Here is a 14,893-nt window from a genome sequence, read left to right as displayed (position 1 = left end):
GAAACTGATCAACTAAGTATTCCATCCCATTCACATGATACTTCATATGCAAGTGAGAGGCCACAAAGATCTCACCCTTTTTCCTTATGGTTGACATTAGGAGAGGACCTTGCGAGTAGTTCCTGCAGACTAAGGCCTAGTGAGAGAATGAATCCAGCTCCAGTTGGCTGCAGAGTCCAGTCCAGGACTTTGGGTGCCAGCTCTGCAGTTTCTGGGACTTTCAAGGTTGGTTTTGTATATTTTGCATTATTTTCTCTATTTTATTAGTTGCATTGGTAAAACATTTTTAATTTTTCCAATTCTCTTCTCTCTGTCCTTCTTTCCCTCTCAATTGCCTGTCCTTAGTGGGAACGGGGGAGAGGGAGGGATGAGAGGGGGGTAGAGGGGGTTAACAATACATCTGCTGCAGTTTATCGTCATCCTTCAATCAAACCTCAACACCAACATCCCCCCATTTCATCTAAGAGAGAGGACCTGAATCTGGCTCCCAGCTGAGTACAGAGTGACTTACCCTAGTTTCTACCTCAGTAAGAAATTTAAATGTTTTAAGACCAAATTCTCATGCTTACTTTAAATTTAAAAAGCCAATACAAATACATTTGACAGACTCCTAAAACTTATTTTCCCACAGTAGCACTTTTAGAAGTAGCATTCCCTTGATGAAATGTGCACGACTGGGCTGTGGCTGTGAATGCTTTGAGGGGAAAGCAGGATTTTTCAGTCCCACTAGAACACAAAAAGTTACTGTTGTATGTGCATGAATTAACAGCATTGATTCAGATCAGGATGTCAAGCAGGGCTTTATACCATCTGCTTAGTGGTATTGCTTTAGAAGCTGGGACTTGGTTAGGCTGAGATAATAACAGTGGTTCTCTGAAAATCATAAATCCTAGAAGAGAAAATTCCATGCTCTGTCCTTGGAAAACATTAAAAATATTAATTAGCTAATGGATATATTACTCGTCCTACTTACTACTAAAATATCTTCATTTAGGATCCTTGTGACAGCAGTCTCATAAATATAGTAATAATCAGTGAAAACAAACCTGGGGACTTGTTTTCACAGAAGTAAGACAATAGGATGAGGCTGTGACTGTAACAGTGCGTAGCACATAGGTCAGTCAAAGATTAGATAGTCACCGTGAACAGTTTTCTGGAGAACTGGTACTGAGCTGTGTGTAACTTGGCAATAGCAATGGAGAAATTCATAGTTGTTGGAAGGATTATGGAGAAATATAAAGTCTGAATCTTTCACTGTGATCATATGCACTTGTTACAAGATTTTTTTCAATGTCTTAAGACAGTAGTGTCCATCTGCTCACATGTAATAGAGATGTTTTGTTGTGTTTCCAGGGAAGATCAGGATTCACCTGAAGGCCATTCTGAGGGTCTGGTTTGACATGCAAGTCTCAGTGGGACACAGAAGTATCCATCCCCTGCAGGAATAAATTCCTAAAGCCATATTTGGGAAAGAATCCCATCCTAGCATCTGAGACTTAGTCCCACAAATGTCATACTACTCTGATCTGTAGCATACTATGTAATGTAATTGGCTTCATTGCTAGAACTCAGTCTACTGATGATTATCTTTCACTCCCTGGGACTATGGTCATCTAGCCTACTGTCTTATCTGTGGTGCTACAGATGTTCAGAACAAAGCCTGGAATCATATATATTACTTTGAAATACCATCATTTGGGCCTTCTATCTCAATGGAAAGTTGACTAGAGCTTTATTTGGGTACTTGGTTTATCGATTTGGCATATTTTTGTTTCTGAGTTAATATTACTTTTTCTAGTTACATTTCAAGCTCATTTAGTAGAAATTGTGGGGGTGTGACGGAGTTCCATTCTGGTAGCTGAAGGACTGGAAATACTGGAGTAGTCTGGGGCAAAGGATACTGAGACTCTTTGGGCTGTAGTCTTGGACTGGGGAGGAGCAGAGGGAGGAAGGAGTAGAGGAGTATGTTAGAAAGATGTGGGAGGGAAGTTTGAAATGAGAGAAAGGAAATGCATTTTGGAAGAAGTAAGAGAATGCAAAACCCATGGGTTCCTGGCGTGCTGCCAAGGAACAGGCATTGTTTTCCACAGAGATGGGAAGAATTCCCAAATATTTGGGTAATGAGAGGAAGAGGGATCTGTGGAAAAACCCTTTATTCTTTCTTATAGTTACTAATATCATAAAATAAAAAACCTCTACTGGCATTAGTACTTTCTAGTTCAGAGTTTGATAATGTTCACTTTTGATAGAAGATCAAGGTGAGGGCAACCTTACCTCACTCAGCAGGAAGGTGATATAGCAAATAAACTTGAAAACCATTTCAAAACATATGAAGGATGAGAATGTGATGGGGAGTAGTCAGCATGGATTTACAAAGGAGAAATCATGCCTGACCAACCTGACAGCCTACTATGAGATGACCAGTTTGGTGGATGAAGGGAAAGCTGTGGTTGTTGTTTATTTTGATTTTAGTAAGGCTTTCAGTTCTCTGTCCCATCAGACCCTCATAGACAAACTGATGAAATACAGACTAGATAAATGGACAGTGAGGTGGTCTGAAAACTGACTGAAATGACAGTCAATGTCACAAGGTCCAGTTAAAGGTGAGTTTCCACTGCCATGCCCAAGGGTTTGACATGGTAGTTGATACTGTTTAATATCTTTGTTAATTGCCCGGGTGATGGTAGAGAGTGCACCCTCAAAGTTTGAAGTTGATATTGACAGACGCATGCTCAAGTGTTATGAAACTTGGAGGAATTACTGGCACATCAGGTAGTTGTGCTGCTGTAGAGAGGGACCTCAGCAGCCTGGAGAAATGGCCTGACAGGAATCTCAGGAGGTTGAAGAAGGGGAAATGCAGTCCTGCATTTGGGGATAAATAATCCCATGCACCACTGCATGCAAGGGGTCACCCACCTGGAAAGCAGCTCTGCAGGGAAGGACCTGGGTGTCCTGATGGACAAGTTGACCAGGAGCTAGACGTGTGCAGTCATGGCAAAGAAAACCAACCACCTCTTGGGCTGCTTTAGGCAGAGTATTGCCAGCAGGATGAGTGAGGTGATCTTTCTCCTCTTCTTAGCCCTGGTGCAACAGATCTGGAGAGCTATATTCAGTCCTGGTTTCCGTAGTACAAGAAAGACATAGACATACTGGACAAAGTCCATCACAGGATCAAAGAAATGGTTGAGGGACTGGAGCCGTTGTCACATGAGGAGAGACTGAGAGAGGTAGAACCTGGAAAAGAGAAAGCTCAGGTAGATCTTATTAATGTGTATAAGTATCTGATGGGACAGAGTAGAGATGACAGAGCCAGACTATTTGGACTCTATGATCTTGAGGGTCTCTTCCAACCCAAATGATTCTATAATTCTGTGATTCCATTCTGAGTGGAGCCCAGTGATGGGGCAAGAAGCAATGGGTACAGATTGAGACACAGGAGGTTCTGTCTGAAAATAAGAACAAAACTTTTTACTTTGAGGATGCTCAAACACTGGCATGGATTGCCCAGAGAGACTGTGCAGTCTCCATTCTTGGAGATACTGAAAACCCAACTGGATGTGGTCCTGAGCAATCTTCTCTAGCTGACCCTGCTTTGAGTGGTGGGGTGGGGTAGATGACCTCCAGAGGTGCCATTCAACCCAAACCATTCTGTGGTTCTGTGATCCTCATCATATGAGTGAAGCTAGAAAATGTACTGGAGTCTCCTCTCTGTCTGTCAGTGACAAATCTTTATTATGGTTTTCATTTCTGAGTTCTCAGATCCGATTTATAAATTTGGAATGTCTTTAGCTGGCACTGAAACACAGAATTTGAAACTACCTGGCAAGAGTTTAATGTTCCTGGCAACATGATTGTCAAATGCTTTTTACTTAATTCCAAAGCATAATGTGTTAAGACAATGCACCGTTAGACAACAATAACCTGACTGTTAGGGTAATTAAAGATGTTGAAAATGCCCAAGAAGAAAATTAGTGAAGCATTTAGTTACAGTTTAGATAAAAAAAAAAAAAAAAAAGATTCTTTTTGTTCATGATAATTTTATTATTTTCTAGAAATAGTCTTTCTACAACAATCCAGCTATGAACATTCTTCTTCTTGAGTTCTAAAATATGCCTTACAGAATAAAATCATCCTTTACAGGATGTGAATGCTTTCAAATATTGTTTTATTCATCTTGGAACAGCATTTCCCTATTCTACATGTTTATAGATTTTAGTACTGGATATTTAGTATTTATTTGATGTACAAATTCAAGGTTTACTTTTGGATGTTTAGTTAATAGAGCAACTCATACTAAACATCAGTTGCATTGCTGTTGTCAACATGTCACCTGGTGCTTGTCATCATTTTGGAGAGAAAGGTTGGGCCAGTGAACAGCTTCTGGAGAACCCTCCCATGTTTCTGATGGCAATAACCCCCTCAGCCCACCTGCTTTGCAGATCACAAGCAGATGCCAAGATGAAACCACAGGCAGTGTTAGAGTTGGAGTCTTTTCTCACTCTTTTTTGTTGTAAGTAGGCAGACAGCGGGAGGCAGGATAACTGGGTCAGGGTTGCTCTGGCTGGGAAACTTACTTTCTTGGTGGGACATAAATTCTGTTCCTGCCTTCACCGTTAGTGCTGTCTTAGTGCTATCATATGTCACTGGGGATGCCTGGTTTCCCTGTAACTTGTAAAAGTGACATCCTGGCACTGAGGTGAAGATCACAACCATTGCAATGAAAGTGTCAACAAACCTTGTTTTACCTGAAAAATAACTGGTTGTTTGAAATACTTTTTCTAAATGATACTCCAGGACAGAGATGGCATCTGCATTTGACTGAAAAGGTTGTCTGTTTTCGTTTCAGACAACCTGAAAACTAAAAATCTGAAACGTTCACTTCTTAATTAAAAAGTAATATATTTCTCTATTTCTTTCTGTGATTGAATGCAGTAGACTAAAAAGGTAGCTCTTGGTTTGTATTTTTTCTTCCCCTTAGTTACTTTACACAGTACTTCCAATGAGTTTCCCTCTCATTTGCCACAACTGCTTAAAATGTTTGTTTTTGTATTATGGGTGAACTCAATCGGTTAGGGGGAACAATAAGGGGATTGCCTATTAGGGTTGTGTGGGTGGTTAGCAAAGAGCTATTCAGGAGATGGAGAGGTTGTTAGTTTACCACACTGAAAGAAGGACATAACTCTGGGATTACAGGAGTGTGAAAGAAGTTCAGACACCACAATGAAAAAAAAAAAAAAAAAGATTTTGATGCAGCAGGATGTGTCTAAATGCCTCTTAAAACAAAACCAAAACCAAAACAAAACAGGCAAATATTTTACTGGTAAATCTAAAGTCTAATAATACTGGTGACAGAAATGACACAAGTGCAGCATTGTGTTCCTCTCGAGTAGCCTGCCCCTCCTTCCAAAGGTATACATTCTCTTTTTCTTCCTGTGTTCCAGCCAGGCCGGCCTTCTTGCCTGCTGGCCCACCTTCTGGCACACAGGGACAGCCTGCTCCTGCGCCTCTAAGAGGACCTTCTTGAAGAGAGACCAGCCTTCCTGGACTCCTTTATCCCTCAGAACTGCCTCCCAAGGGATTCTGTCAATCGGCCTTCTAAATAAGTCAAAGTCTGCCCTTCAGAAGTCCAAAGCAGCACTTCTGCTGACCACCCTTCTGACTTCTCCAAGGATAGAAAGCTCAATCATTCCATGATCACTATACCTCAGGGCATTTCCAGTCAACATGCCGCCCACGCGTCCATCTCTGTTTATAAACAACAGATCCAACGGGGCTGCTTCGCTGGTAGACTCACTAACCAGCTGTGTCAGGAAGTTGTCTTCCATGCACTGCAGGAGCCTCCTAGACTGCTTCCTTTCTGCTGTCTCGGATCTCCAGCAGACAGCTGGTACATTGATGTCCCCCATAAGAACAAGGGCTAGTGATCGGGAGACTTGTCCTAGCTACCCGCAACATACTTGCTCTGCCTCTTCATGCCGGTTGGGTGGTCTGTAACAGACCCCCACCAGGATGTCTGCCTTGTTGCTCCCAGGTCCTTGGGGCCTGGAGGTGGGAGTGGGTTCAGTCGGAGGTGCACCCTTGCTCTGTTGGCTAGTATGAAGGTGAAGGACAAAAGCTTCTCATGGCTTGTCCTCAAGCAGAGGAGCTAAGTCATACTCATATCGAACCCGAGTACATGGCATTTCTGCTGAAGCGGGTAGAGTTCCTCAGACTTCTCTGGCTCCCCATACCCACAAGTATCTGCTGGAACTGGCATCTGAGTTTCAGCAAAGTCAAGTGATAGTATGGGAGAGTGAAGGGGTATCTACGTGTGTGCGTATGGGTAGGGGAGAGGCGAGTGGACAGTCATACTGAGCACGCTTGCTTTGGAAGGTATTTATAAATGATGAACTGTGCACATTCCAACATATTTGATCCTCCGTCATGCAGTGGTCAATCTCTGAGGCTCGGTATTCAATCTGGCATTGACCAAAGTGGCGTTCTAGAAAGTCGTGACCAGTAGAGATGGCACGAACCACTGCAGCACTAGGAAAATGCAGATTTGGATTGCTGTTTTTCAACTGGCCTCTATCCAGTCAGGCAACAAAAAGCTTTGTGAAGAAAACCTAAGGTGGCCGAGAAACTTCCAGGATGGTGCCCTGGCGTCTGTCAGGAACCAGAGAGCCCTGAGATTCAGTGGGAGTCCAGCACCCTGATCATACGGGCATGATCACCAGTCTCAGCGACACAAGTATGTGACCCTGCAAAGGCACGAGTGGGACTATCCCACTAGCTAGTTAGATCTCCAGGGTACAGTGATAGCTACTGGCACTGAGGTAAGATCGACAATTTGGAATTCAGAAATTCTGAAGGTTCAATGCTATTTCTAGGAGAATTTTACTCCCTTTGAAAACCTATTATCCAGTTCTTGATGTTGCAGCCTTAAAAAGTCACCCAGAATACAAGGCACCACCAAAGCAGGAAGGCGGGCATGGAAATGGAAAGTTTTCAAAAAGGGCCTCCTAGTCAAAGACAGGGACCAGGAGGTGTCACAGGAGTGCAGACACAGTTGCCAATGTGTGAAAGAAAATAGAAGAAAGGCATTTTTATTCTTTTCTTTTTGTTTATTGCCTCATGCTGAAGGTGTGGTGGCTGGGCCACCAGCAGGGAGACAACTGGGCGCTTCTGCGACGCTGTTTGCCACCATGTTCACACACGGGAGCCTGGATGGCTGGGGAACTGCCGGATGACTCCTGTGGCAGGTGGAGCCAGCACCATGGATGATGGTTCTTGAGGTGGATCCACCTCCATGGGCTCCTCGCTGTCCTGTGCTGGCTGAACAGCCAGTGGCCCCGTGCCATAGTCTGGTCAATCCACCTCCATGGGCTCCTCGCTGTCCTGTGCTGGCTGAACAGCCAGCGGCCCCACGCCGTAGTCTGGCGGATCCACCTCCATGGGCTCCACGTCATCCTTTGCTGGCATGTCACACCTGGGCCTCAGCAGATAGACACGCCTCGGCCCCATACTGTTCCTCTGCCTGCCCATAGGTGCTCGCTGCATGACATTGTTGACGTGAGCATGGGCAATGGCTCTCATGGCACGAGGGGGAATGTTCCTCTTCCTCCTCTGCTCCTTTGCCTTCCTCAGGCTCCCGGGAGGTCCCAGTCGCACGATGCGTCTTTCGCGGCTCCTCTGCCAGGGTGGGTAGCCATCCACCCTGCTGCTTGAGCTGCTGCCTGGCAGGCAGACACGCTTGGCCTCTACGCAGTTCATTGGTGGTCCCACAGCCATGTTCTGCATGGCGGAGATCAGAGACGTGATGTCCGTCCCGGTTGTGCCACGAGAGTTGATGTTCCTCTTCCTCCCCCTCCTCCTCCTCCGCTGCCTTTGCTGCCTACTCCGGGGACGTGTCTTGGTCTTCCACGGGAGCGGAGAGCGGCTCTGTGGCTTCGCACGCCATGCTGAGCAGCCACCCGCCTGGCTGCTCCCGCTGCTGCCCGGCAGGCAGACACGTTTGGGCTCCACACCGTTCCCCGGTGGGCCCACAGTCAGGCGCCGCATGCCATTGATCAGAGAAGTGAGATCGATGGCACTTGTGGCACACGAGCTGACGTTGCTCCTGGTGGGAGGTGCCATGCTCCCCTGTCGTGTTGGGAAGTGGCTCTGTGGTGTCCCACCCTGAGGTGGGCAGCCACCTGCCTGGCTGCTCCCGCTGCTGCCCGGCAGGCAGACACGTTTGGGCTCCACCCCGTTGCCCGGTGGGCCCACAGTCAGGCGCCGCATGCCATCTATCAGAGAAGTGAGATCAATGGCACTTGTGGCGCATGAGCTGACATTGCTCCTGGTGGGAGGTGCCGTGCTCCCCTGTGGTGTCAGGAAGTGGCTCTGTGGCGTCCCACCCTGAGGTGGGCAGCCACCCGCCTGGCTGCTCAGCGTCCTCTTCCTTCCAAGCATGCTTGGCGTCCGAGGGCCTCGCACTGTGGGCCAGCTGCCGGGGCCCCCGCTTTTATAGGACTGGAACAATGGGCAGTGAGGTGGCTGGTGACAGGCAGGAGGTCACTGTGGTGACCATTGTGACTGTAGTCGGTGGGTGTGGTCAGAGGTGGCAGGTGTGGGGACAGGGGCTTGTGTCCTGACAGATGCCTCAGTGTGGAGAAGGAGGAGGGTGATGGGATCTGAGGGCCCCTCTCCTGGGGCTCGCTGCTACCTGTCATGGTCCTACCCAAGAGAAAGGCTGCCCCTTGGGCACAGGGACTGCCCTCCACCTCGTTTATGAGCCCTGGGCTCCAGGCCCTTCTCATCCCGTGCCTGGGTTGGTCTTGATGAGATGGTGGCAAGAACGTTCCAGAAGCATTCCTCAGGGACCCTCTGTTGACCTTACACCCTGCAAGAGCCGCAGCCCGCTCTGCTGAACAGTGGCTGAGAGGTAGCAAAGCATCCAGAGATCCTGTGCAGCATTGTTCTCAACGACTTTTATTTGTGCTATCAACGGTGTGTTCATCACCATCCTCTCCTGTGTGCCCTCCTATTTCACAGCGACACTGCTTTGCAGTCCATGGTTTTGGTTTTCCTTTGCTCTTCCTGGTCTACTGCCCCAATCCAGGTGGCAAAATATACTTGTTCATCCCTGTGTCTCATCTTGTCTCTCTTCTTTAGGATTAGCCAGTCAGGCAGGAATTGAGACTAGCAGTCAGCGGTTTGGAGTGGTTTGCCATACAAGAGTACATTTTGAGCTCTGTTTCTACATTTTTATTTTGTCACTGGACAGATCCTGTCACCTCCCAAGCCACTCATGCCTGCACTTTCTGTCTAAGGCAACCACTATCATGGGCACCACTCTTTGGTTTGCCTTAGTCTCAAGTGGATTTCTGAAAAGGAGCAGGCTTGCTGGTAAGACAAGGAAGAGGGATTTAAGCGGGATGATTTTGTAGACCAGTATAGCAGCAGTACCACATGAACTGTGAGACTGACATGGCACCGGCTGAAACAATCTCTTCGAGACAGTGGGGGACACTTAAGTGGTGGTAACTTCTTAAGCTGGGTCTGCTGTTGGCAAATCGTGTCATGCAGCTGCAGGCAGCCCACTTGGTCGGGAATATGCTGGAAAGTGAGGGAAGGAATAAAGAAGGGGAAAGAAGGAATTTATAAGGGAAAGTTGGAGTGATCTGAAATGGGGTATGGTACAATTAAATTTAAAAAAAAAGCACTGAGTGTCTCAGAAAGGTAACTGAGTTTAATACTGCACATTTTAATGGTGTTATTAAATGAAACCAGGAGGGAGTGTGCTGAGAGACTGCGCTACTGCACAGGCCAGGTAACTGCTATCCCATCTTTCTGTTTCCTAAGCCAGTTCAGCTGGTTTTCTAGGGCTTTAGCTCGTTCCCTAAAAAGCAGGTATAGTTTTGTCTTAGTAATTCCCACACCATGGCCTGAATGAGAGCAGCCTTTGATTTGAAGTGTAAAAAAAGCATTAAACAGAAGCATAAATGATTTTGCTGTTTCTTCCCCATGCTTTAATAAATCTTAAAATTACTGTTACTATTGTAGTTTAATGATTTTCACCTGAAATTGTGAATTTCTTTTTCCCCCAGACATTTCTCCCATGTTTCTTCTTTTTACATTGCCACTAAAATCTTGTGGAGAAAAACAGAGAGGAAGAAAAACAAAAGAGCTGAGGCAGCTTGAAGTGCAAACGTATAGAAGAAACTTCTCTGAAAACTGTCTTTTGATTTAATGCTTCAACATTGAAAACTTCTTCAATGGCACTTGCCTTAAGAGAAATGAAGGGCAAATAATTGTTTTAATAGTTATTTTATTTACTAAATCTGGTCCTAAAATATACTTCTGTCAGAATGCAGAGCAAATTGAATGCCTTACGTGAATACTTTTTTTTTGAGAAGAGGTCATGTGTGGAACTTTGATTTTCTTCTGGTTTTCTATTTGTTCCATTTATTCAATTTTCTTCTGTGTAACCAGTGATTTTAAATCTTTCTTTGTCTGTGAAATCCTAAGAAATGCAATAGCAGGCTTTGTAGGACAAGTTTACTGCTAGGAGTAAGGCAGTCTTATAGTTATCCTTTGCAGCTCCCTTAAAAATCTCTGTGGGTTCTCAGACTGATCTATGGATCATAATTTGAAAGTCATAGTGGCAAAGAGAATATAGCCTCTTTTGGTAGCAAGTATTTTAAACACAGTGCTTTCTTCAGAAGACGTATTCTTGCTCTCCTTAGTGTCTGCATAGCTCTGTAGAATATTAAGTTTAGGAGCCAAGATCTTAGCTGAAATCCTGTAAGCATTTAATCTTTGTTTCAACATCTGAGCTCAGTTGCATAATCACTTATAACAAATTACTCACAAAATACCTTGGATTACTCTCTAGAGCTTTAATAGTCAAAACACGAACTCATACATTTCAACTTTTAGGAGTATTCACCAACAAACCGTATGTAAATAGAGGGTTTTTTAGAATCTTTAAATGAAAATTCGTCACACAAAAATATATACAATAGTCTAAAATTCATCTCAGTGACTTGTTGCTGAAACATAAGACTGTTTTGGGATGGACTAAAGCCAGTGTTTTAGGAAAGATGTGTAAGCATCATAGACTACCAAGCTCAGAACTTTTATTTCTTAATGAGTCTGGAAGGGGACTGCAGCTTCTGGAAGTTGTTCCTTTGTGATTATTTTCTTTGTTTGTTTATAATTTGACTTTGTTCTGTATCAGATCTGCCTTGTCTGCTGTGAGAATCCAGGTAAACTAGGAGTTACAACCAACACTCAATACCTCACTTGTGCCTCCAGCTTTTCAGGTAAATATTTGGGACCTGTATCAGTATGTGGGTCTTTAGCATATGATAATATCTGACAAACAAGGGGTTTTTCCTCTTCTGTTTTGCACTCTTTGTTTCACCGAACAAATGGGTGAGTTTGAAACGTTAGTGATTCAGAATAGCTGAGTGGTCGCAGTGCAGTGGTGAAGGTGAGAACGGGAGATGTGTGGTCAGGTGGGGTCCCTGCTTCTGTCAGTCCAATACTATCTGTGGATCCTAAACAGAGATCCCCAGGTAGTCTCCTACCTGCCTATGGTGTGATCAGGCGTCCTATTTCATGTATAACTGTTCTGGCAAAAAACATATCTGCTTGTCACCACCCATCTGACAGGAATCCTGCACAGACTTCTCACCTTCCAGGAGTGTCCAGACATTTGTTGCTGGTGAATTCACCATAGTAACAGGAGTAGTCCATGAAGATGACCTGGGCAATTGTGGCTTCCAGGTCAGTGGGCAGTGGGAAGCAGCAGGAGATAGCAATATATGACATTATTAAACGTGGATGATGTTACATGGCCATGTCTATAGAGTGCTTCAGCAGTGTAACAAAACAGAAGTAATTTCCAAAAGGACAAAACCTCAGAGCTCCATGTCATTTGGTAGTCCAAGGGATGGGATTAATTAATTTATATTATATTCCTTGACAATATTAAATCCTTCAGTATAATCACTGCTATTTTGTATTTTCTTTAGCTCTCCTCTGTGGCCTCTCAAGTGAAACAACCTTACTTTTCCCTGCAATCTGTCAACTCTCTCCCCGTTTTCTCCATCAAGTTATTAATAAATATTCTAATACTAGGTGCCATGGTGTCTGAACTCTCCATTAACCTTTCCCCACTCTGAGAAAAATCTGTTCTCTAATCCTTTGTTTCTTATTACTTCATCAGTCATTTTGAAATATATGAAAGCATCTATTAGCCTTCCATCAGGTTTTCTAGAGCAGAAATTGAGGGTTTTTTTCTCATTAACAGTATAAGGGTGCTTGGACTTTTGGCTAGTAAAATCTGTGCAAACAGGCACTGCATGAGTGATTTTCTCGTCTGCAGCAGGAGTAGCTTAGAAGATCCACTACTCTTAGATGTACTCACTGTCTTGGTATAGGATCATCTTAAACATTCCCTTCAGCAAAGAAATAGCTTCCCAGTATCATGATAACTGTCTTTAAAGAAGAGGAAAAGTCATCAGCCTCTACAAGGTGTGCTGGGTTATGCCCAAGAATTGAGGTCGGCTTGTGACAGCAGTTCCTGTGACCTGTCACTCCCACATGTCTGTACAAGCGACCACGAGCCCCATTCACGAGCAGTCCCTGAGCCAGAGGCAGCAATTTTGATCAGTTCAGCAAAAGGTCTGGACACAGTCTGAATCTTGCCCATGATGGTTTGGATTTTGTACTCGCTTCTTTTTTCTCTCTGAATCTCCAAGGTGGCTACTGACCTGAAAGGTAACCAGGAAAAAAAAAAAAATCAGAAAGATTTGCAGGGCTGAAGAGCTGCTTTTAGGGTAATTGTCTGGAGTAGCGACAGAAATTTGGAGGAGGAATAGGTTTTGCACAGCACGACATTGTACACTGCCCCAGCAGGAGTGATTTTGAGGAGGAACAAGCAAGACAGTGACTGAGGCACAGGGACCTCCTTGGGGATAGGCTGAAGCTGGGCTGGGCCATGGGCCCATGGGTTGGGAGAGGATCAACAGAGCCCATGTCTGTTCTAGAGCAATCTGGGAGCCATCCCCATCTTGGGACTGATGGCAGAGCTGAGGCCAGCAGCGTCTGCAGCTGAGGGGCTGGTGCGGCTGTGCCCACTGCCACTGGGACAGCCTGGGGGGGTCTCCAAGTAGAAAACTTCAGTCTGGTCTTGTGCAGGGCTGAGGCACATCTATGAAAATGTCCTGTCTGCTCAGTAGGTATGTCCTTCTGATTATTTTCTGCCATAAAACCTGTTTACTCCTCTTCCTACATGTCCCCATGAATGTTGGTTATGTAAGTCACAAAATAAAAAGAGTTTTCTAGTAGGTGTTTGTAACATACTAATATAACTGCTTCTACCCTGTACATTGAATCAGTACAGCTACTTCTTTTTCAGGGAAAAAAGATGCCGTTGTTGTCAAAGTCCTTACACTGAGAGATGCCTTGCAGCACTTGCTCTATGCCAGGATAAACCAAAGGACAATTCTGACCCATCACACTACTGTCAAAAAAAGCCATCACACCCATGTCTCCCTCTTAGTACACAGCTGTATTCGCAACACAGATGGATTCCCAGAACGTGTGTCTGGGTTATTCAAACACCCTCTCCCTAATGAACATCTCATTCTCTTATTTTCCTTTTTAAGAGTACAAATGCCTGCCTGTTCTTCACTGCACCAGCCCCTGGGGGTTTGCAGGGCCCCACTGCTGCCCTATGCAACTGTGCCCTGGAAAAGTCTGGGTCTGCAATAGCAAATGTCTGAGGTAAATGGCTGGAGTAGGGATGAAGATGCTCAGGTTTTGTCAACCTGAAATAGCATTTTTCCACTGCAAAAGGGTCATTCTGGAATGAAGAATGCTGTTTTCCTCCTTTAAAAGCTGCCCATAAAACAGGGGCAGTGTGGAGAGCGGAGAACGGAAACCTCCTTTAGGAAGGTGAGAAAATGGGTGAATAAAAAAAAAAATAAGCTTTTGACACACTGTCATACTGTAAACACCAAAGCAAATGGTAGCAGAAGTCGTCATAGCAACAAAACCTTGGTCAGCGAAAGACTTTCTGAGAAGTGGTGATTATGTCCTTCAGGTAGCAGAGAATCAGACCTCATTATATTCAACCTTCGAATACTTGAATTTGCACTTTCCTTTAAGGGAAAAGGCAAAATTAGGAAGGCAAACATTGAACAGGGTTGCGTTTGTTCTCCTCTGGGGTGGACAGTGGAGTGTAATAATACAAGCAACAATAATCCTGTTGCCATCCTTCTACTCCAGAAAAAGAAAAAAAAATAAGCATTCCCTGATCCTTTTTTAAGATTATAAAATATGAATTACTCTTTATTGATGGTGAAAACACTTTCTTCTTTCTAATCCTCTAACTCCAAATTAAGGCCTTTTGAAAGCAGCAAAATATTGAAAAATGCTTTAACCGAGAAGTGGTTAAGCTCTTCCCCTGGCACAGGTGCCAAAGGACTAGAGAGCCCTTTTCTGCTGAGCCTGGCGCTGGGAGGGTGTCCTCCTGCTCCCACATGGTAGAAGGTCCCAGCTGGAATCTGAAGCACCTTGAGGTTTTGAGGAACTGACTGGAAAGGGGAGGATGTGCCAGTTTTTTGGGATAACTCCTCAGGTTGACTTTGCCATAGTCCCTGAGGGGCTGAGATGTCCTCCAAAACAACTGGACTTGGATGCTCTCAAAAAATGTGAAAAATTACCCAATAACACACACCTCTGTAGTTGCCTGATGATGCTCTGAAGAGCAAGGTTGTGTATTTGGCGTATTGAAATCCCAGAGCAGCAACAAACTTGGTCATAAGTGGTTTGTAATCAGCCTTTTTAGGATCTGAGGTATCTTTATACATAACCATGTGGCAGAATGAAAGGCTGTTTGAATGGGTTCCCAGTGAGG

This window comes from Patagioenas fasciata, chromosome 1, assembly GCF_037038585.1.
Source record: "Patagioenas fasciata isolate bPatFas1 chromosome 1, bPatFas1.hap1, whole genome shotgun sequence".
Taxonomy (NCBI): Eukaryota; Metazoa; Chordata; class Aves; order Columbiformes; family Columbidae; genus Patagioenas; species Patagioenas fasciata.
This window is presented reverse-complemented; position numbering follows the sequence as displayed.